This window comes from Rhinolophus hipposideros (assembly GCF_964194185.1).
Source record: "Rhinolophus hipposideros genome assembly, chromosome: 3".
Classification (NCBI taxonomy): domain Eukaryota; kingdom Metazoa; phylum Chordata; class Mammalia; order Chiroptera; family Rhinolophidae; genus Rhinolophus; species Rhinolophus hipposideros.
Genome location: NC_138049.1, coordinates 36,701,317 through 36,724,896, shown reverse-complemented (window position 1 = coordinate 36,724,896; position 23,580 = coordinate 36,701,317). Strand labels below are relative to the sequence as shown.

Here is a 23,580-nt window from a genome sequence, read left to right as displayed (position 1 = left end):
AACTATTCCAACCACAATTTGTGTGGTTGGAAAGTCCACAAACCTTGTAAAATGATCCTTTCTTCCTCCTTTTAGACTCTTAGTCCTGCTTGTACCTGCTGACTATTGTTCTTTTTTTTTTTTCCAAGTTCTTAGTTTATTAGTCCTTTCATGAAAAATCTGCTTAGTCACCACAGATAAAGTCACTGACGAATTTTCATTCCTTCTGTCGTCCAATCTCCACCTCACTTTTTGCCAGCACCAACATTGGCCTTTGCAGTCCCCCTCACTTTCTTCATTCTGTTCTTGGGTTCCTTTCACTGTTTTCTTGAGGGCTTTTTCTTCTCATACAAGCCATGTCTTGCAAGTCTATGTTTGGGTTCATTTTTCTTTGCGTAATCCAAGGAATCATAAATCATGCCAAAGTCAGTTGTCTCCACCTAAATGGGTTCTGAATCCAAATACAAAGATGACATTTGGTGTGGTCTTGTGCATTTTGTCTAGTTTTTCCCGAATTTCTATCTTAGGTACTCTTGTCTTTCCAGGGTGAAGGACGTCGATGACCATTTGTTTCCATTGGATAGTCTATTGGTCATGAACTTCCTGGTCCGCATGGTTACTGTGTCATTCATGATGGCAGCTGAGCCTCAAGCAGCCAGGGAGGGAACATTGTTGTTCTTTTCAAGATAGCTGGACTGTCTGGTCATAGGAGAGGCAAGCTGGCAAGAGGTTAAGCACAATGGCTTTGAAATTAAGGCATGTCTAGGTCTAAGTTCTTGCTATAACCCCGCATTAATGGTTTCACTTTGAGAAATTTTCTTAACTAGTCTAAGCCTTGATTTCCTCATCTCCAGATGAGGAACCATGACATCAGTCAAGTTTTTAACCTGAGGCTTAACTGAACCAATATCTATAAAGCACTAGTTCTGTACTTGGCACTTTGGGTCAATTGACAGGCTTCAGAAGGTTTGTGACCATGATACCTTAATGTTTTGAGCTGTAATTTCCTTCATATTGCCTTAAAAATTATATTTGTGGACAAAATTCAGCAGAAAAATTATGTCATTAGGACATTGCTGTACTTGAAAAAATATGTGAAATGCTTCCACTTAATTATCAGATATAATTGGTAATCAGCTCTAGTATGAATTCTAGAAAATATTCCCATTAATAGGAATTATAAGAAATGCATGGAACATTTTGTATACCTCTGTATACATTTGGCCTACTTTGAGTTGCAGAATGCCAAGAAAACTAACTTTCAAAGAAATTTGCATATTTTGGGGTTTTTGACCATCTATGAGTATGATAAACATATAAATTCCTGAACTTAATGGAAAAGGTTCTTTGGTTTGAATCCACTGATTCCTAAAGGATCCTTTATTTCTGTCTACCCTGAAAATACTTTGGACAGTATGGATTTTCTTCAAGAAAAGTTTGATTTTAACAGAGATTTTCCATAACTTGGACTATATACCAAATAACATAAAGACTAAAGTTAATAGTTATTAATAATAGTAACAATAATAAAGTCCTGGTAAGGTAGTCAAACAATGAAAATAACATAAGAGAAAAATAAAGCAGTAATAAAGATCACACAAATGATAAAAGACATCTAAAGGAACAAAGCAGACATGAAAGATAATATCTGTTGCCTACCCAATATCCTCTCTGCCCTTCTTTTTTAAATAGGACCTTGATTTTTGTTTAGGATGCCAAATGGCCTGCTAAAAGGATCTCCATTTTAGCCTCTTTTGCGTATAGGGGGCCATGTGACAGTTCCATCCCATGTGACATAGTCAGAAGTCTGTGGATTGCTGAAGAATTTTTCTTTTTCTTATCTAGGTGCTGCCAACTTTGAACTTGGTATGTGGGAAAAAGTAAATTCATATTTGGCTAATGCACTGTAAGTCAGATATCTGGTACTTGCCTCTGAAAACAGTCCCAAACAGATGCAGAATATCATTTCACATGACATTTCATTTCCACTTTCTAAAACCACTATTTCATTTCTGTTAAAATAACCATAACAGTAATATTCATAGAGAATTACTCTCTGACAAAGCTGTGGTGAACGTTTTATAAATGCCATAATCAAATCAATATTGAAGACAGCATAATAATACACTGATATCTATGTAAGACAAAAACAATACTTTAAAATACAAAGACCATTTTAAAGTATGTAATTATGACAGGGCAGTAATAATAGATTAATCATTAACAATTTATGTATTAAAGTATTCAAATTAATAAATTTATACAAACTTTTTTACTCTAAGTACGTATATCTCACTTTCTTTTCAAATGTCTAAGGAAACATTAGTAAAAATTCATGGACTTGTCCCTAAAGAAAATAATAAAAATTTAAAAACGGTACTCATAACAATTTGAAAATGTGAAAGTTATCTACCAAATAGTCAGTGTCTGATCTTTTCTCCTACACAGGAAGGTGGTCTAGGGCACCAACCTGGAAGGAACTTTGGAGATGTGGGCCCCAGTGTTGGAATGGAGCATGCCAGAACATGCAGTGTCCATGGCAGAACTTAGGAGGAGATTTCCTACCCCTTTCCAAATAAAAAGTCATCCAACAGGACCATTAGGTTCAAAAGGACCAAGCAGAGAGGTAAATGTATAGCACAGAATAGAGACTAGCCTCCAGAACAGCAGCGTGGTTGTTGGGATTAAGTGTGTAAATAAGAGGCAGATACTGGAGAGATCACTCTGGGTACCCATGTAGTTGTATACAGTCGTATACATATGTTGTTATGGGTTTGGAAGTCCCAGGAACAGGGATCTTCTCTTAAAGGCTCATTTCTCTTTAATTGGAAGCATCCCAGTTACCAGTATAACTATGGGGTGACTTAGTGTCTACTAGGAATAAACTGAGGCATGGAGGGCTTCAAGTGCTATAAACTACAAATTGCTTCCTCTTCTTGAGAAGGTCAGTTGTGTGGGTGGTAAAGGTAGAAAAGCCTGGGAACAAAACTGCCAATAATATCTGATGAAGCGCAGTATCTCACATGTCGGAGCTGTGGATAACACAAAGATCCTTTAGTTGGGTACAGTACATCGTAAAGCCTACCTTTAGAGAGGTGGTCTTATCAAGAATTCACTGACCACACTGCTATCCTCAAAATGACTCACAGCATTTCAAAAACACTGGGGGTTTAGAGGCTCAGCTTAACTAGCAACAACTTTTACACCTCACAACTAAGAATGGTTAATAATTTTATGTTTTAATATCCTCTAAGTGAAATGTCATGTAGCTTTTGACTATTTCTTATAATTTTAAAATGACATGGAGACTTTTCATGTTATAATGTCTAATTTTATATACAAATTATGCATACATTATGCTTATAACTATATAAAAATGGCCACAAACAGGAAAAAAGTAAAGGAGGGGTAATATTTTATTTATTTGTATTTTTTAATATTTTTTTATTTTTTAATTATAGTTGATATACAATATTATATTAGTTTCAGGTATACAACAGGAGGGGTAATATTTTTAAACATTATCTCTGTTATATTTAGGTGAAGAAAATATATTTCATTTGTTTTGTTTTGTTTACTCTGCTCTTCAAATATTCTTTAGTGGACGGATTTTTTTTAAGCATTAATAATGTACTGAATGTTACATATGTACAAAATCAAGGCTAGGCACAGTGGAGATCAAAAGCTATTATAAATAAGAGAAGGGACCTTAAATAGCTGTGTTGTAGTAGGGGAGATAAGACTTAACACACATAACACAAACCATCATAGGAAGTAGTGAGTGTTATGGGATGGCTCAGAATATGTGCTGTACAGATGCAGGGAAAGAAGGGCTTATGGCTACCACTTTGCGTCATTTTTTATTTTTGTTCATACAGGTCAGCATTAGACCAGTGAATGACAAAGCTAAATCTATAAAAAAAAGTCTGTGTATACCTTTAGAAATAGGTAAATACCATTTTATTTACCATTCATATTTTAGAGAATAGGAAACGTGTTGCTGGTATTTTATTGAATCTCTTTCCTCCCAGATTTGGAAATGTGTTGTAAAGAGAGAAAAAAGGTAATTTAATTTCAACAGACCTATTTTGACATGACTAATTAATTGGAAATACACCTGGGAATTACAGTAGCTTAAAGATAACTTTCAACCAGTTTTCTGCTCAAAAATATAAATTCACAGCGAATTTTAAATATGATAATAACCTTTTATGAGACTTTTATGGTGAGGATTTTAAAAGCTTCTATAATTTATGCAATGGCTTTAGAAACTTTCAACGGCTGAACTATTGACTTCCTGAGCATTTCTGAAATATTTAGAAAAGAAATCTCTTAGCAAATATGAAATCTCATCCTACTATTTGCAGAATGGTCATGTGGCATAAAGATGAAAAGCATACATAGAGAATAATAGGAGAAAGGACATCAAATATTTATAGTATCTATCATTTCATTTCAATTTAGAATATAGTATTGTGACAGTATGCAGGTCACATGTAGACACTATTCAAAGTGTTTCAATAATAGGTTAACAGAATAAATACGAAATACAGAGTTAAGCATTTCATTGTAGTATTCAGTTTTCATCCTTTATTTTGAGACAAATATGGCAGGTTCACAATTACTAAATTGGCAGAAAAGTGGAGTTAAATTTATTCAAAATATATTAAGAGTACAATTAACAACATTAACATTGTAGGAGTTAGAAAATATGAGAACACAAGCATATTTTGATTGAGCTTTCAGTTTATTCACATGAAAATTTTAAGAGGCTTCCTTAAAGAAAAAACATACTTTCTTTGTAATTATAGACTCGTATATCTGTAGTGATCAATAGTTAATACTAAATTTTTAAAGGAATGTTTCGCATCACCAAGACCTCTCCAGGTTCTGGCACACAGGTCCGTTTCAACAGTATTGTGAAGTTCTGGTAACCTACAGCAGTGACTTTTCAACTTTCTTGACTGCAACCTACAGAAAAACATACACTGTAAAATAACAGTCCTTGAAGTACACCAAGAAGAGAATCTAGTTCATTCCCTCCCAGAGGCTGAATCATATCATAAACGTGAAGCTTTTTATGCTTAACGCTACTATGATTCAGCTCATCTGTAAAATGAGGCTAATAAGATTTGCCTCATTAGAGACAGGATTAAATCAAAGGATGTAGGTAAAAGACCTGGTAGGAGTATCACATATATGAGGTCAAAAGAAAAAAAAAATAACAGCTATTGCTACTATTATTATTAATGAGCTGATACGGTAGCCTCTTTTAAACTGTAAAACCATTTATTTTCAAGAAACTTTTTCTCATATTTCTTTGAGACAATTGAATTCCCTATGCTACAATTCATACTCTACATCTAGCACTTAATGTCAATGTCCTCTAATTTATTTGTTTCGTGTTTCTCTCACCACTCTTCTGTCAATTTCTAACCTTGTGAGCTCTTTGAGGGTAGGAACCCTGTCTTATTCCAATTTTATTCCCAGTTCAGAGCATTGAACCAGGACGGCAGTGAAGTGTGATTACAAAAACATTTTTAACTAATATTTTACTCCTTTTTAAATTAATTTTATTCTTGAAAAGGTAATATGTACACATAGTTCATAACAAAATACAGTAATTTTCCATCATACTCCTCCAATTCCTTTCCCCAGAGGCAATCACTTTCGACTTTTTTAGAGATTGCTTCTTCATATATGTCCGTATTTCTCAATACTATGCCTATACTCCTATATTTTGATTATTCAATTTTAAATGTTATCTATCGACTTTCTAATATGATGCTTAGATTTTAGCTCCCTGAAACCTCCATCTTCTCTGCTTCCCTCCCCCATTTCCCATAATACAGTTACATTAAAATTGTATTTAGATTTAATTAATTGTTTACATTATTATGACTATGTAAATAACATTTATAGCTGAGCATTTTAGGAATCTGATAAAACTACATTTCCTTTTGTACTTTAATTTTTCTTGACATTAATAATAACCTTGATTTTTCATTAGGTTGATTTCATTGAAACCTTTTGCTAAGCTGTTATCCTGAAATTTCATTAATAGGTCTTAGTTGAGTTTCTGTTTCTTTTTCTTGCTATCATTTAGTGGGCACCTTTAATCTGGAAACTCCTGTTTTTCAGTGCTGGGAAAGTTTCTTAAATTATTTTATTGATGATTCCCTGGGTACTATTTTTTCTGATTTCTCTTTTTGAAACTTCTATGCTTCAAATATTGTACCTCCTGGACTGTCTTCTTATTTTCTCTTATTTCCCATCTTTTTGTTTTTGTACTCTGGTTTCTGGATGATTTTCTTGACATTATCTGTCATCATTACTGTTGAATTTTTCATCTTTGCTATGAGGCTTTTTATCATGTTCTTTTTGTCTTTCCCAAATAGTCCTTTATATCACAATAAAGTCTTGCAATATTTTCTCTTATTGTTTTGAGAATATTTTAGCTTTCTTCTCTTTCTATGGTAGTGGCTGCTCCTTAAATCTGTCATCTCTATATTCTCTAGAGTTCTTTTTACTAGCTAATCCCTGGTTATTTCAATCCCCTGTTATACTTAGTAATTCTTGCTATTAAATTATTTCTGTTCAAGTTACTGTGATTCGGTCCTGACTGCTGTAGTCACTTTGAGCCTGTACTTCAAGCCCGCAGGAGACTGTCATCACAGAATCATAGCAGCGTATGCAGAGCCTCTCAATCTGCCCCTGACCATCTATCTACTTATTCCTCATACTATCCTAACTGGTTTGTATTCTGCTGCCTATCTCTAAATCAGGGGTGTCCAAACTTTTTCCAACGTTTTTCACCAAGGGCCATATGTGGTAAAACACACAAACAGCTGGCCCACTCACTCGAAATGAAGTACGTATATTGCCTCACCTGGTTTATTTAAGTAAACTAAATATATTTTTGGAATTTGCTGCCGGCCAATTAACAATGGATTGCGGGCTGCAGTTGGCCCGCAGGCCGCAGTTTGGACACCCCTGCTCTAAATACTCATTCTTTTTTTTCACGTGTACTAAACTACTTGCACTTTTTAGGATTCACAAAGCAAACTGATACGCCTGCGCCTTAAAGGCGTGCAGTTTCCTCCCTCTAGAAATAGCTTGGCTCATCAGCATAGTCATCTCTGAGCATCTCTCAGCATTGCTCAGTGCCACCATTGCTGAAGAGCCTTCCCTGATCCCGTTCTCTCTTGAAATTACTTGCTTTTAACTGTTGCTTCCTTAGGGCATAAGCCATTCATCGGTCTGTCTCCCTGAACTTACAGTGAAACCTTTATCTTTCTATGACTAGACTTAGCACATTGCCCTTTTGTCACATATTAAGAACTCAGTAACCTTTGTGAAATGAATGAATGTGTTTAATTTTTCAGGAATGTAATTTACAGTTTCTTCCGTAGGGAACTAAGCTGTGAATATAAAGCAAACTCAAGGTGAGATTTAGGAGAGAGAAAAATGTTAAGTGGTAGGATGATGTTCCCTTGATGTGTAGCCTTATTTCCACTGCTGTTGCCACAAAAGCAGCTGTTAGACCAGCTTGAGCTTGGAGTTCTTCACAACCCATAAAATTGGGGCAAAGTGACACAAGTACCTTTAATTTAGTTGGAGTAAAAGGACACTTTTAATTTAGATAAAACAAATTGTCAGTGTATTGCAGTATTCTGGTGGATATTTACATTTATAGGTCAACAGGTATAACTGAAATCCTGTAGTTCTCAAAAAAAATCAATAAATAGCATGTCATAGATTCCTTAAATTTCCCAGTTTAAAATTCTATACTACTGAGTCGGGATTTACTTGGGCTGAAATTTTACGTAAACATGAGGACTGCTACACTTGTCTACTATGACTATAAGTTACTTGATTCTTTCTGATGAAAGTAAGATAATAGCCACAATAATGACAAAAAATTAACTCCAGCTATGAAGGAAAGATTCCTGAATTTTCCAGGTACTGTCACACTGATCTTTGAAATGCACATACTTAAATATATGTTAATTAAATTTCTATTTTGTTCAGACATTGTGCAGGTTGGTAGAGATATGAGATTAAATAAATCTTAGAGTACATGAGTCACCTCTGGAATGCCTCATTAAATGTACCGATGTGATTGTCAGGCACACAAAATGCTCCTAATGCTTGTATTTGACTAGTGTTTGTCCTTACTGAAACTGATATTTTTCAAGAAATCTGTAAGATAGGTGGAATTATTATCTTCATTTGCCAGTGGAAAGATAACTGAGCAGTAGAGGGGTTATCTCTCAAAGGTCACACAATCAATATGTTGAAAAACAGGACTTTAATCAAGGGCTCTGTCCACTATTCTGGGGTAAGTACATAACTTTAACAGAGTAAACTATAAAAGGAAGATCAACATTGTAATTAACCAGTTTATTCTTTCTCTTTTAAATATAAATATTTTTTATTTTTCAATTTCAGTTGACATATGCTATTATATTAGTTTCAGGTGTACAACAGTGATTAGACATTTATATAACTTACAAAGTGATCGCCTCGATAAATCTAGTACCATACACAGTTATTACAACATTATTGACTATATTCCCTATGCTATACTTTACATCCCTATGTCTATTTTGTAACTACCAATTTGTACTTCTTAATCCCTTCCACTTTTTCACCCTTCCCCTAACACCCTTCCCATCTGGCAACCATCAAAATGTTCTCTGTATCTATGAGTTTGTTTCTATTTTGTTTGTTCGTTTATTTTGTTCTTTAGATTCCACATATAAGTGAAATCATATGTCATTTGTCTTTCTCTGTCTGATTTACTCCACTTGGCACAATACCCTCTAGGTCCATCCATGTTGTTGCTGATGGCAAGATTTCATTCTTCTTTTTTATGGCTGAGTAATATTCCATTGTAAATATATTCCATCTGCCTCCGGGTATTTAGCCAAATAAACGGAAAACACTACTTCAAAGGCACATGTGCTTCCATATGTTCATATCTCATCTACAGAAATTCATACAAGGCTGGGCCACCAAAAAAAGAGAGAGTGAATTAAACACTAAATACCAGGCTTTTCTAAGTGACCACTAAATATATCAATTCAAAGGAACATTCTATTAGTGACTTTAGAGAATTGCTTAGGTAGTTGTTTTGGAAAAATAAATTCCCTCTTAAAGTTTTTTTAAAAAAATCACCAGCAAATTGCAGGTAAAAAGATGGAGTCTACAGTAGAGAATCTGGGCAAACCAAAAGGTAATAAATCCATACATTCATTTATTGAGCAAATGTTTATTATGCTCCTCCTGTGTTTTATTCACTGAGATAGGCATATATAGATAGAAATATAACAGTCTCTTGTGGTGAGCTCTCTAACAAGTATGAGTCAAATGCTGAGGGAAACCCAGAGATGGGACTGATCTATTGTTTGAGGGAATCAGGGAAATCAGAGAAGACATGATATTTGAGTTGAATCTTGAGGAGGAATTGAGCAATTCAAAAGAGGAGGGAAGCCATTCCTAGGAGAGGGACCAGTGTGTGCAAAACTGAAAGTTGTGACAACATTCAACGTATTGTAGGAAAGAGGAGGAATTCAGCATGGCTTGAGGATAAGTTACATAGGGACCTGAGGCTAGAATGAGAGTTCGGGGTTATATGTGAAAGAGCCTTTTGGCTGAGTCGTTTGTTTTTTTATCTTCTAGGCAGCTAGGAGACATTAGATAGATTGTGGCAGAGGTAATGGATAAAACTCAGCATTTAGGTTGATAGTAGAGGAGATACCAAGTGGTAAAAGTGAGGAAGGAATATAAAAAAGATAAAGGACCAGCAGAATTTTTCCTGAATGTGGCAATCTCTTTGTGATGGGTGGTGGGGTGGGGAATAATTTCATACATTGATTTTGTGGTTTCCTACCCTGCAGGCCTTCTTTTCCTTTCAAATTGCCATTAGGACTTTAGCCTCTGGTTCTATTTCTTATCTTAGTGTTCTGCTTTCTTTCAGAACATTACTCATGACTTGTTTGAAACTCCTGTTCACTGTCATTTAGCTCTTTCTTATTAGTGATGATACTTTTGGCTAGTCTCATCATAATACGCAAGAGAAAAACTCAGCACTTGGAAGTGTAAGGATGTATATAATACGGAAATACCACACAAAAGTTCAGAGGATTGCCCCCTTGGTGAAATTTTTAGAGGTTTGTGGTCTAGAGCATGTTGACACATCCCTTTGAAGATGGAGGACAAGTTACTGCATCTTGCCCACCTAACACAAAGAAAGAGGCAAACACCCTGTGGTCCTCTTTGGAGTTTTAGAGACAACATATATCATTTGGATATGCTATTCCAACGCATTTACCAAGTATCTCCAAAGGCTGCCAGTTTTGAGTAGGACCAGAGGAAGCGAAAGCTCTATATCAGTCTCAGGTTTCCATACAAGCTGCTCAACAACTGGACCCTATGACTGAGCAGATCTGATCATTCTTGAAGTGACAGGTAGATTGGAATGCTGTATGAAACCTTTGGCAGATCCCTACAAGTGAATCACAGAATGGAAGTTTAACACTTTTGGAGCAATGTTTTTTGCCTTCTCTGCAGAAAACTCTCCTGCTTTTGCAAAGCAGCTTTTGACTTGTTGCTGGACAAGCTACAAATAACTGAAAGCTTGATGATGGGCCACTAAGTTATCAAATCACCTGAGCTGCCTATCATGAACCAAGTGTTTGGCATCACACCAAAATGTTGGGCATTGTGCAGTAGCATTATATCATCAAATGAAATTAGTATGTACAAGATCAGGTTCAAGAAGGTCTTAAAAGCACAAGTTGGTGTTTGAGCAAGTGTCACAGATGCTCATGGCCCATATTTCTGCCTAAATTGCTTCCTCCGTCTCAACCTGTGCCTATAGCCTTATGGAAACTCCCTATGACCAAATGACTAAGGTGATTCTGCCCAATATACTGGCACCACTCTAAAGTGGAAAGCTGCAGGACTATAGCTCCACTCAGGGATAGCCATAAAGGACAGTGGTGAGGGAAATCCTTCCAGTGGGCAGAACTCAGAGCAGTGCACGTGGTTGTTCAGTTTTGCCTAGGAAAAGGTATGGCCAGAGACATGAATATACCCTGATCCAATGCAGTGCTTAATATTTGAATGAACAGTCAGAGACTTGGAAGGAACACAATCAGAAAATTGGTCACAAGACAGTCTGGGGAAGAGATATGTGGATAGAACTCTCTGACTGTATAGAGTATGAGGAGATTTGTGACCTATATTAATGCTCACCAAATAGTGACATCAGCAAAGGAAGAGTTTAATAACACAAAAGCTGCTCTTTTGTGGATATCAGTCATTATCTGTCCCCAGCTATTGCTGTCCCAGCCAAATGAACACAGAAAGTGGCCATGGAAACAAGGGTGGAGGTTTTGCATGGGCTAAGCAACACAAGGTTGGATCTGGCCCTAGCCACTGCTGAATGTCCAACCTGCCAAGAAACAAAATCTGAGACACTGATATGACACCATTCCCCTGGTAGTCTTGCCAGACACCTACTGGCATGATGATTACATTGATGATTACTTTTCCATCATGGTGCTTTATTTTCACTGGAATAGAGACTCCTTTGGATATGGAGTTGCCTTCATCTGTAGTCCTTCTGGCAAAACCATCATCCATGGACTTACAGAATGTCTTATTCAGCATCATAGAATTCTACACAGCACTATCTCTGACCAATGAACTTATTTTACAACAAGTTAAGTGTGGCAATGGGCTCATGTTCATAGAGTTCACTGGTCTTGGAATGCTACTTATCACCCTGAAGCAGCTTAATGTTCTTTTGCGAACTCAGTTAGTATGCCAGCTGGATAGCAACACCTTTGGGGGCTGAAGTAATGTTCTCCAGGATTAGGTATATCATTTGAATCGGAGACCAATACATGGTACTGTTTCTCCCAGAGCTAGGATTCAAGGGGTAGAAATAGACCATTTCTCAGCATTTTTTGCTACTTATTTCTGCAACTTTTGAGTCTGCTGGTTTGGAGTTCTTAGTTCCCAAGGAAGCAATATTTCCACTACGGGACAGACTCAGACATGGTTTCACTAAACTGGTTGTTGAGACTGACAACTGGCCACCGTGGGCTCCTTGTTGCACCAAACCAATTGTCAAAAAAGATGAAAAGAGAAGGAAGGGGAATGTCAATGGGAGGGTTACATAGGAGTCTTTAGTTATGTTGGTATTTAGTTTTTAAGCTGCATTGGAGCTCTGTGTAGTTATATTGTTCCATATGCTCTTTGTATGTCACAAATATTATTATAAAAATAATTACCTAAACTATATAAAATAAAAGAAATTTATAAAGAAAAATTTGCAAAGAAATATTCATCTAATATTTAAATTTAAAAAACTTTACAAGTACAAAAGAGAAATTGAAAGTCTGATAGAATTGGCTCCTAAAAGTATAAATTTTTAAGATACTACAAAGGTGGATAAATGCCACTCTACATTTATCCAAACCACCCATAGAATGTACAACACCAAGAGTGAACCCTAATATAAACTATGGACTTTGGGATAACAATGTGTCAGTGTAGACTCATCACTTTTTTTTGGTGGGGGGAAGAGGAACAGGATTTTATTGGGGAACAGGTGTATACTTCCAGAACTTTTTTCCAAGTCAAGTTGTTGTCCTTTCAATCTTACTTGTGGAGGGCGCAGCTCAGCTCCAGGTCCAGTTGCCATTGCTAGTTGCAGGGGGTGCAGCCCACCATCCCTTGTGGGACTCGAGGAATCGAACTGGCAACCTTGTGGTTGAGAGCCCACGCTCCAACCAACTGAGCCATCTGGGAGGCAGCTCAGCTCAAGGTGCCCTGTTCAATCTTAGTTGCAGGGGGCGGAGCCCACCATCCCTTGCGGGACTTGAGGAGTTGAACCGGTGACCTTGTGGTTAAGAGCCCACTGGCCCATGTGGGATTCGAACCAGCAGCCTTAGGAGTTAGGAGCACGGAGCTCCAACCACCTGAGCCACTGGGCTGGCCCCTAGGCTCATCACTTTTAACAAATGTAGTTCTTTGATGGGGATGTTGATGGCAGAGGCCATACATGTGTTGGGGAAGAAGGTATATAGAAAATCTCTATCTTCTGCTCAATTTTATTGTGAGAAAGTTCATCAAAATGCACAGATGAACAGTGAATTTTTATGTTTCATTTTGTCTCAAAAATGAAACAAAATTGTCTAAACTAGAACATTACCACAAATATGAAAAATATGATATTCTTAGTTTATAGAGATCACACAATCAATAGAAAAATACAAAGGCCGTAACAAAAATGGCAAAAACCTATGAACATACAATTCTCCAACAGGAGATAAAAATGGCTACAAAACATAAGAAACTAGTTAACCAGTTTTCAGTTAATTTCACTAGCAATCAAATAAAAGCATAATAAATAAGAGTTAAAATTTTCATCTGTAAAAATGGCAAAGATTTAAAATTTAATTACTCTTAATGCTGATATGGAGACATACATATTCTTAAATGTGCTCACAGCATTTTATAAAGTTGGTCCCTTTGCCTCAGTAATTTGCCTTCTTGGACTTAATTGTAAAGGTCCAATCAGAGCTATAGTTTTTCTAGTCAGAGAGAAGCTGGGGCATGAGACAACTTTTGATCCAAATACCTCTTCTACTTCTTACTGATTATGTGACTTAGGGTATGTTACTTTTTTCTTCTCACTGAACCTATTTCTTCAACTATAAAATGTGGATAATTATATCTACTTATAGAAAATCATGAAGATTAAATTAAATAATATAATTAACAACTTGGCATAGGGTTACACATTCAGAGTTATTTACCTGACAGCCATTTTATCATAGCAATGTTTCTTACAGCAGTGTATATAATCTTAACATTTTAGACGTTACCAATATGCTTAGTATGTACAGGGATAGGCAAAAATAATATGGCACTACGTATTTTCAATGGTTACAGTATTTGGCCATTAAATATACTTTCTAAAAATGTCTACTGACAAAGAATGTACTCACAATACAATGTTAAGTGAAAAAAATAGGTGAGCATAAAAAGCTGTACACAAATTATGATACTCCATATCAAAATATATGCAGAAAATGTACCCAAAATTAATATTGTTCTTTCTAGGCTGTAGAATTATGAATGACTTTTTTCAGCTTAATGTTTTTGGACATTTTCCAAATCTCCTACCATGAACATCATTACTTTCATAATCATAAAAAGTCACAAAAGAAAAAAATTTACAAAGGAAATATGGTGGAAAAGAGTATAAGTTAATTGGTATGTAAATATAAGTAAATTATAAGTAAAGAAACATTACTTATACAAACATTTACTTGTTTAAAAGGATATATTTAACATATCACATATTGATTTTGTTAAGCATGTGATATGTTATCTCATGCATTTTAAAATTCTAACTTTACGTGTAATTAAACAAGTTGAAAACTACCAGGAGAATCACAGAAATAGCCATTTTAAGCGTAGTTCTTCTAAAGCACTATGGCCTGAATGGCTATTAGGATTTTCTCCACAATTTGCACACTAATTTCTTCATGTATTTATTCATCCAACATTAGACCCTTTGCTGTCTATCAGGTACTGTGTAGTCAGGAGGCATATAGGGATTCAGGTGGGATGGTCCCTGTCTTCAAGGATCTCACAATTTGGTGAAAAGACATACAATGACTGAACTATAACATATACTGGAATAGGTAAAAAGTGCTGTAGGGGCAAAAGGCAGGAGCCACTCATGGCTTGACTAGGTTATTTAGCCAAACAGTATTGTAAGGATATTTCAAATTAGAAATATTAGAGATTAAAACCTGACCTATGTTACTTTGAGGAAAGAAATCTAGAATGGAATAACTTTTTCCTGAGATGAGGGAGGCAGGTCAAAGATGTCAAAGACAAAGTAATAAAGTGACAACATCCTAAGTATGGACTTTAGATTTGGGCTTATTTTGTTTATGTGTCATTTTAGAAGTTTATAGTTACATTGTATTTCAAACAGATTTGTGGAAAAAAGTGATAAAGAATTTTCAGATTTGTCAGTTCATCAAATCTTCCCAGAAAAACAGTACCTGTTTGCTGTCAAATATAAATTTAAAAAACAAAAAAAAAAAAAAAAAGAAGAAGAAGAAGAAGAAGAAGAAAGAAACAGAAACCAGAACTGGAACTGGTTCTTCTCATTTTAAGACATACATTTATTTAAAATGCCTTAACTGGAGAGAAACAGTAAAGAGCATAGTTAATGAAAAAAAGATATTTTTTGTGTGTAATTTAGGATAAAGGGATAAAACTTAGTGGGCAGGAAATATTTTAGGGTGGTATTAAAAGGGAGCAGAAATGTGATTAACAAAATAACAAACTGAACAAATGTTATTTTAGTTAGAAGGAAGTGTGGATAGAAACAATAAGATCCAGGAAGACTGATTCTACTTCAATGTGAGTGAAATAAGACTGGGGGGCTATGGACAAAAATAAACATTTTTGGACATTTTCAGAAGATTTGGCAAGTGAGTTCGTATCATGGATGGTGATGGTAAGATTGGTAAGGTTGCTACTGACATTTGTTTTTAAAGATGATATACTTTTTTGACCTCTCTTTCTTGATGTATTTCTAGAATCGTAAATTCTGTTTGTTCGAAATGGAATGCATCAACTTCCCATAAAAAACTCATTTTCCTCTGGACTTACCTATTACTATTAACTACAACACTAATTTTCTAGTCACCTATAGCCAGCTATAGCCAGCTGCTATTTCATCTTTTCTATTTCCTACATTCAATTATTTGCCTAGTTGTCCAGGTTTACATTGTCTAATCTATCATTCCTTCCTTCCCATTTCCATGATCATGGCCCTAATCTTGCTCTGCTACTTCTTGCCTGGGCTCTCAGAGCCTGCCAGCTCTTTCCCACAATGTACATGGTTGGTAACACAATCTTCTGATGGCCAGATCTGATCACTCTACCTGCTCAAACCCTTTGCATGACTCCTCATTAATTCAGAATAGAGTCAGGAATTCAAGGTTGCCATAATTTACCTACAGCCTACTTTCTCAGGTTTATTTCCAATTATTTCCTTATAGTCGTCTTATACTCTAATCAAATTGGACTTTTTACTACTGCATTGACACAACCCATGCTTTCGCATCTCCATATCTTTGCACTTGTGTTCCCTCTGCATGAAATATTCTCCCATTCCCCCTCAAGCCCACATACCCCATCTTCAAATCCATCTGTGAAGATCTTCCTGGTACATCAAATTCCTTGGAGTTGTTTTCTAGTTTGAATTCTCCCCGTTATCTTTTATGCCACTTCCTTCACTCTATCTTCTCTTACAAGAATATATGAATTATTTTTATTTTCCATGCTATATTATAGCCTGTTCCAGAGCAGAGATTTGTGTATTACTCATCTTTATGACTCTTTCACATTAGATTAGGCACTCAGTAAACATTTTTTAATTGAATGAGTATTAATAATTACTAGCAAAGTACTATTTACTAAAAAATATAATTCATTTAATCATTCATTCATTCAAAAATTTAAACCTAAGATGTATCGTTGCCTAATGAAAAGTACTGTATAACAAAATAGGAGTTATCATCTGGTATCAAGATGTATCAAGAATACATTACCATGTATCAAGAATAGGTTATAAATGATAAATATTATTACTGACAATGAAGTAGCAACCTCTCCATAGTTTAGCTGGAGGAAATCTGAATTGTTCTTACAAAAGTAACTATGTTAAATAAATGATACATATTAAATACAATTAAGTGTTTTTCATTTAGAGAGTTTCAGATGCAAAGACACTGTGTATAGATGTATAATGCAAGCAGCCTTGTTCTGAAATTATTCAAAATTGTTTCTTTATAAAGTGCTTTCCATTTAGTAAAATTCACACATTTCATATTTTAATTTTTAAAGTATAAAATATATTTTTCAATGAATTTACACTGAAATTATATAACAATTTATATTTGACTAGCTTTACCAGTTCTATGGATTAAAGGTTTTGAAATTTGTTTGAAAATAGAATGTGAATGCAGTTAAATTCAAACACTAAAATCTTTTACTTGAAGATTGTTCTATAGGCTGAAATGATTTAGGTGAGTCTAAGAATGGGTAAGCCTACTCCTACTATCTTAAATTATGAATTATAAAAAACAAATCTTTAGAAATTAGAATTTGGTTGATTTTAATGGGGAATTGGGAGCTCTGGAAAATGACTTGGGCATGTAATGATGTTATTTGTTTTCATCTCTTTTATTAAATGAAGATAATTATTCAGCCTATTGCCATTAGTATGTTATTCATTAAGTGAATTAGAGATATATTTCTAGTACATCACGTTTTTCCTCATTCTCTTTTTAAAAATTATCTTCTTCTTTTGCCTGTTAATGAAGTTAATTGTTTGCCTGGGCAGGATTTGCCCAGCTTCACCCTGTTAGGCCTCCTGAGCACAAGGCTTTTTATGCTGCTGCAACATTGGCCGTGGAATTTTCTGTATTATATCTGCATGCACCATATACTACAAGCAGCAGAGAATAACATTTGGTCTGGTAGCTTCTGGTTCTTGGCATACCACTATTTTCTTCTTTTAGGTTAAATCTGTTTGAGTGAGCCTCCAAAATGAAAAATTAATGGATAAATGGAATAGTAAGGTTTACTTATTTTTACTGAATTATGCTCAATGTCTTGTCTCACACTACCCATGGTAAATTTGCTTTTTTACTCTCTCTAGAAAACATGAATCGCTGGGATGGAGAATCATCACCAGCTCATGTCTCGGCTACCACTAGGTATATGGTGCTGATTCTATATTACAGACTCTAGCCTGTCAAATGCCCAGGATCTCCCACCAATCACAGGCTCGAGAGGTACCTCAGGTCAACTAGAGCCAAGGACCTTTGGAGATAGCACAGCCAGGATATTAACTCACTCCTCAAATACTCCTAGACATGTTGTGGAGATAAAAAATTAACTACGATATCACACTGTGCACCATTCTAATCCTATCAAAATTTTTCTCTATATAGGATAGAATAGGCTTTTCAGGTCTAAAGCAGTTTCTTGGTGTTGAAATTTAAGATCTCCTGGGAAATGCAGATTTCTGTTTAGAGAATTTTCTCCACTCTATCAGTTATCTCAGAGTTGTCTTTATTATCACAGTATTTTTAACGTAAGATTTTCCTTTCCATCTTGTCTTACGATTGCTGGTTATTATCAAAACTAGGCAATATTGAGCATGAAAACCTGAATAGAAAAGAAGTAATGCAAATTACTTCGTCAGAGAGAGTCTCAAAGAACTTAAATAGATCTGGAATGGAAAATACAAGACTACTTTAAATTTAATTAACTTGCCATATAAATGTTGAAAAACAATGACCAAATCTTTAAAATTTCAAGGATGAAGATTAAAGGTTTAAAAGAAATTTGTTTTCTTTGTTACACAAACGTAATCCTCCTTTAATATGCTTTGTTCTTATAATTCCATGTTTTATCCATGTACGTTTGCATTTATTGTATTTTTTTCTGTTTTTCTTCTTAGAATCTCCTTTGTGATTATAAGGATCATTGCAAATGTTTAATCATGCCAGATGTCTCTGACTGCTGAATAAATATTAGTTGATTGAGCAATTAGGATCTGTTTTCATGGTTGCCATCTTATTATACAGAACAATTATTACATTTTTGTTCTAGCTTTCTATCTGCATGGGCAAGAGTGATCTGAATGTGGGCTGGAAAGTGGGTGTAATTGTGGAATATGACATTATTCTGTATTTTTTAAATGTTTGTAGTCTTATTTTACATATGCCATACATGTATATGAACACATATGTGTGTATATATAAACATACATACATACGCATACTCTGTTTCCCCCCAAATAAGACCTAGCTGTCTTATCAGCTCTAATGCATCTTTTGGAGCAAAAATTAATATAAGACCTTATAAGAATATAAGGTATTCTATTCTATTCTATTCTATTCTATTCTATTCTATTCTATTCTATTCTATTCTATTCTATTCTATTCTATTAAGACCTGGCCTTATAGTAAAATAAGACCGGGTCTTATATTAATTTTTGTTCCAAAAGATGCATTAGAGCTGATGGTCCAGCTAGGTCTTATTTTGGGGGAAACATGGTATATTCACATACATGCATACATTTGTATGAACCATGAACCTTACATTTTTCATAGTGGAATATATATGTATATATATTTTTTTCTTTGAGTGCAGAGATTGTCTTTTACTACTATGAATCATTCAATATATACTTCATGATTCATACATGGGAGTTGGCTCAAAAACTGTTTGTGCCTCTTGATGATAGCTGAGAGGACACTGTAGTTGTTTATTTTCTATCATCTCCATGGAACTGATACGATAAAAATTAGCATCCTAATAATAAAAGTCCTACAATCATCCAAGTCATCCTTGAGCCAGAATCCAGTAGATGTACTTCATCTAGCAGAACTTATTGCAACTACAGAACCAGCTCTAATTGGTCCTATCCTGTTTCTAATAAGACCTGGAACCAACGTTTAAACCTTGGATACACCACTCAGGAGTAACACTTGTGAACCCTTAACTGCTACCTCTTGAAATCCCACCCCAAATCCTGGATTGGAAACAGACTTGAGGCTTGCCACCTGTCTTCTAGCAAAGAAAAGCCTGTCCTACAGTATTAGCATGTATGCATGTTGGGCAGCAGACCCCTTGTTTGGCAACATTATCAGTCATGCCACTGGGCTTCTCTTTACTTTCTTCTATTTGTCATGAAAAAAAAAAAAGAAGTGAATAAAAGAATGTAAGAGAGGAATAAGGAGATGTGGTTACTGTTTCACAACCTACCCGATTGTTGGCTTGTAGCTTTCATTCAGATGAGAATGATTGGGATTGATTCCAAATGCCAAAAGACAGGTTTTTTTTTTGCCATAATATGTTGTTAGGCAACAAACAGATTCTGAGTACAACGTCTTTATTTTTTCCCCCTCAAAAGCCACTCTTACGAATGTTTGTAAATATGTATTTCAGAGAGGTTGAAGCTAGGAGTGGTATCTGCTGGAGGGGCTAGAAAGACCGATACATAACATGCTGTCTCCAGCCTATTTTCCTGGGATGACAGCTGTTTTCCTTGTGTCTATGAATGATATTTCTATAAGGTGCAATTCCTTTGTTCTGCCTGTGATGAAGGAGCTGATGACCATATTAACATACTTATTATATATAAACATCTTTTCTTCCAATTTATTTTATTTTTTAAGATTGTCATTAAAATATTGCTACCATACAATATCATAGCAGTTTTAGGCATACACCATAGTTATTCAACATTTATATACCTCCTAAAGAAGTGATCACCAGCAGCTATCTGACACCATAGTATGCTATCACAATATTACTGACTATATTCCCAATGTTGTGTATTATATCCCTATGACTTATTGGTTTTATACCTGGAAATTTGGATCTCTTATTCCCCTTCACCTTTTCTGCTATTTGTAAAATTTTCAATTACAGTTGATATTCAATATTATACTAATTTCAAGTGTACAACATAGTAGTTAGACATTTACGTAATTTAAGAAATGATCCCCCTGACTAGTCTAGTACCCACCTGACACTATGCATAGTTATTATATTATTGACTACATTCCCTGTGCTTACTTTACAACCCCATGACTATTTTGTAATTACCAATTTGTACTTCTTAATCCCTTCACCTTTTTCATCCTGCCCCCCAACACCGTCCCGTCTATCACCCCCAACAAATCTAGTACCCATCTGACACCATACATAGTTATTACAATATTATTGAGTATATTACTTATGCTATACTCTACCTTTCCATGATTACTGTGTAACAACCAATTTGTATTTCTTAATCCCTTCCCTTTTTCCTCTCATCCCCAACCCCCCTCCCACCTGGCAACCATCAATATGTTCTCTGTATCTATGAGTTTGTTTCTGTTTTGATTATTTTGTTCAGATTCCATATATAAGCAAAATCACATTGCATCTGTCTTTCTCTGTCTGGCATTCCACTCAGCACAGTACCTTCTAGGTCTGTGCTGCAGATGGCAAGACCCATTCCCTTCCATGGCCCAGGAATACTTTGATAATTTTCGAAGAAAGAGTGCAATACAGGTGAGGCTGGCTGATCTCAAAGAAAATGCCTCTGGTGTTGGGTGAGTTGGATAGAGTGAGGTCCCAGCTGAGTCAGCAGGGCGGAGGAAGCAGAGCTCACCCAGCCAATCAGATTTAGTTTTGGCCTGTGTGGGAGAGCTCAATATAGTAAAGATGGTGCCTGCCTGCAGGCTGCCTGGGAAAAGGACCCCGCACAGGGAAAATGGTGACTGTTCTCCAACCTTCGCTTTGAAGCCACACACATCAGTCTACCACCAATGCCTCTGATGCCCCTTGAGTTACTTTCCTTCAGCTGGAGCCCAAGGTAAGTACCTGCGAGAGAGAGTATGTATGCAAGCCATTTAATGGACTTCTGGGTTTCCCACAGCCTTCTGTCCCACCAGGATTGTCAGAATCTCCACTGTTTTTCACAGATGTTGTGGGGACTTCTTTTTCCAGCACCAGTACCCTGGGCTGGGGAGGCCGGTGTGGGGTTGGGGTCTCTCGCTCCTCCAATGGAAACCTCCATGGTCGATATCTCGACCAGAGGTTTGGGGCCAGCTTGTTTTGCGTCTCCATCCCTGCTACCAGTCTTGACATAGCTTCTTCATATGGTTAGTTATAAAACTTCTGTTCAGCCAGACTTCAGATGGTTTTCCAGGTTGACTGTTCTATAATTTAGTTTTAGTTTTAATGTGTTCATGGGAGGAAGCAGGCACAGTGTTTATCTACTCTGTCATCTTGGATCTCTTCTATAAACATTTTTAAGTAGAGATTGGAATATAGGCTCCACAAGGTCAGGGATTTTTGTTTTGTTTTCTTATGTATCCTAAGACTTAAAACAGTAGTTAACACATAGTAATCATGAAGGAAATAGTTGTTAAATGAAAGATATGGACACGTTATTCTTGCATTTTGTTGTCTTTGGCTACTCAAGTTCTGTTTTGTTTTCCTGACTTCATAAACATCTACAGAGTATTGATTAATACTAATAACATTAATACTAATGTGAAGAGATGTAAGACATAGAATAGTCTTAGCAAGAAAGATAGAAAAACGTTTCCATCATGAATGTTTTATTTATTTTTTTCCTTTTTGCTATTTCTCTCAAAGAGATTGATTACCGGGGTTACTGTTTCATTGATTGCATTCATAATACACTGTAGAAATCAAACTATGCTTTGGTGAAGATTATTTTGAACAAATTAATAGAGTAATTAATAATTTTATTTGAAAATATATTTCTTTTTTAAAATTAAAGTTTATTGGGGTGACAAGTTTTAGTAAAGTTATATAGGTTTCAGATGTACAATTTTGTAATATATCATCTGTCTACCACATTGGATGTTCAACACCCAGTCAGTTCTTCTATCACCATATATTCAACCCCTTTTACACTCATCTACTACCCACCGTCCCCCTTTTCCTCTGGTAACCACTGAACTATTGTCTGTGTCTATGTGTTTTTGGTTCTTCATTTGTTTGTCTTGCTGCTTTGTTGTTTTCAGTTTTATATACCACACATCAGTGAAATTATATAGCTCTCGACTTTTTCTTAGCATAATAATCTCAACCTATTAACAACCTTAAAACAGAAATATTAATAATATCTTCTATGTTATGCAGACAGCAAGTGATAAGATTGGAATGCCAAAGCACTTCTATGGAAGGACTAACCCATACTTCATAGTAATATTCAATTATTTCTAGAATTGAGAATTTTCATTCTAATAATGATATGGGTAATAAACCAATATGACACATAGTAAAGATGAGACTCTTGATTCATCTTGCAGAATAGTATTCAAAAATGATTTTCTGAAGTACCTCTCTAACATTTTTCTTTGCCTACAAGGTTATTCCTTTAAATATTTGCTGTTACTACCCTAGGATGCTACCTTAACACAACACCCCTTGCTACCATTTAGTTAAAAAAATACATACATACTCACACACATATATATGCTGCAGTTATAATCCTAGTGTGTCTAGTTTTGTTCTAGGTACAAATACCAACTATAATGGACACCGTTAATCATAATGATGCTGGTATTAATAACAATAATAATAATCCATTCTGGATTAGTTTATTTATTTTTATAGACTTATATTTAAATTACTTGTCTTTATTTGAGAGATAAACAGTTTCTTAAGATCCTCTGAGACCAATGAGAATAGAACAGAAAGGCCAACTGCTAGGCTTATCAGATTTTCACTTGGATATGAGACTTAGATGTTTCACTTGGATGGAGAGCTGGAGGATTAGTATTTAGTGTCTTTGCAGTATGGAAGATTCTATCTTGGGAAGTCTTAAAGGAATGAGGGAAGGTCTTACCTGTTACTTTTCTGGTGGTAAGGTATCCATCCCTCTCTTTTGAATTATATGAATGCATTGGATCTAGCACTGGGATGGGGGGCGGGTACCAGCTAAGTTTCAAC

At 35.5% G+C, this 23,580-nt stretch overlaps 1 pseudogene across 1 annotated transcript; it reads right to left on the bottom strand.

The window, feature by feature from the left end:
- Nucleotides 1-224: 224 nt before the first annotated feature.
- LOC308492102 (small ribosomal subunit protein eS24-like) lies at nt 225-611 on the bottom strand (annotated as a pseudogene). Its single transcript has one exon. The product of its transcript is annotated as a small ribosomal subunit protein eS24-like (transcript).
- Between the last annotated feature and the right edge of the window lie 22,969 nt (nt 612-23,580).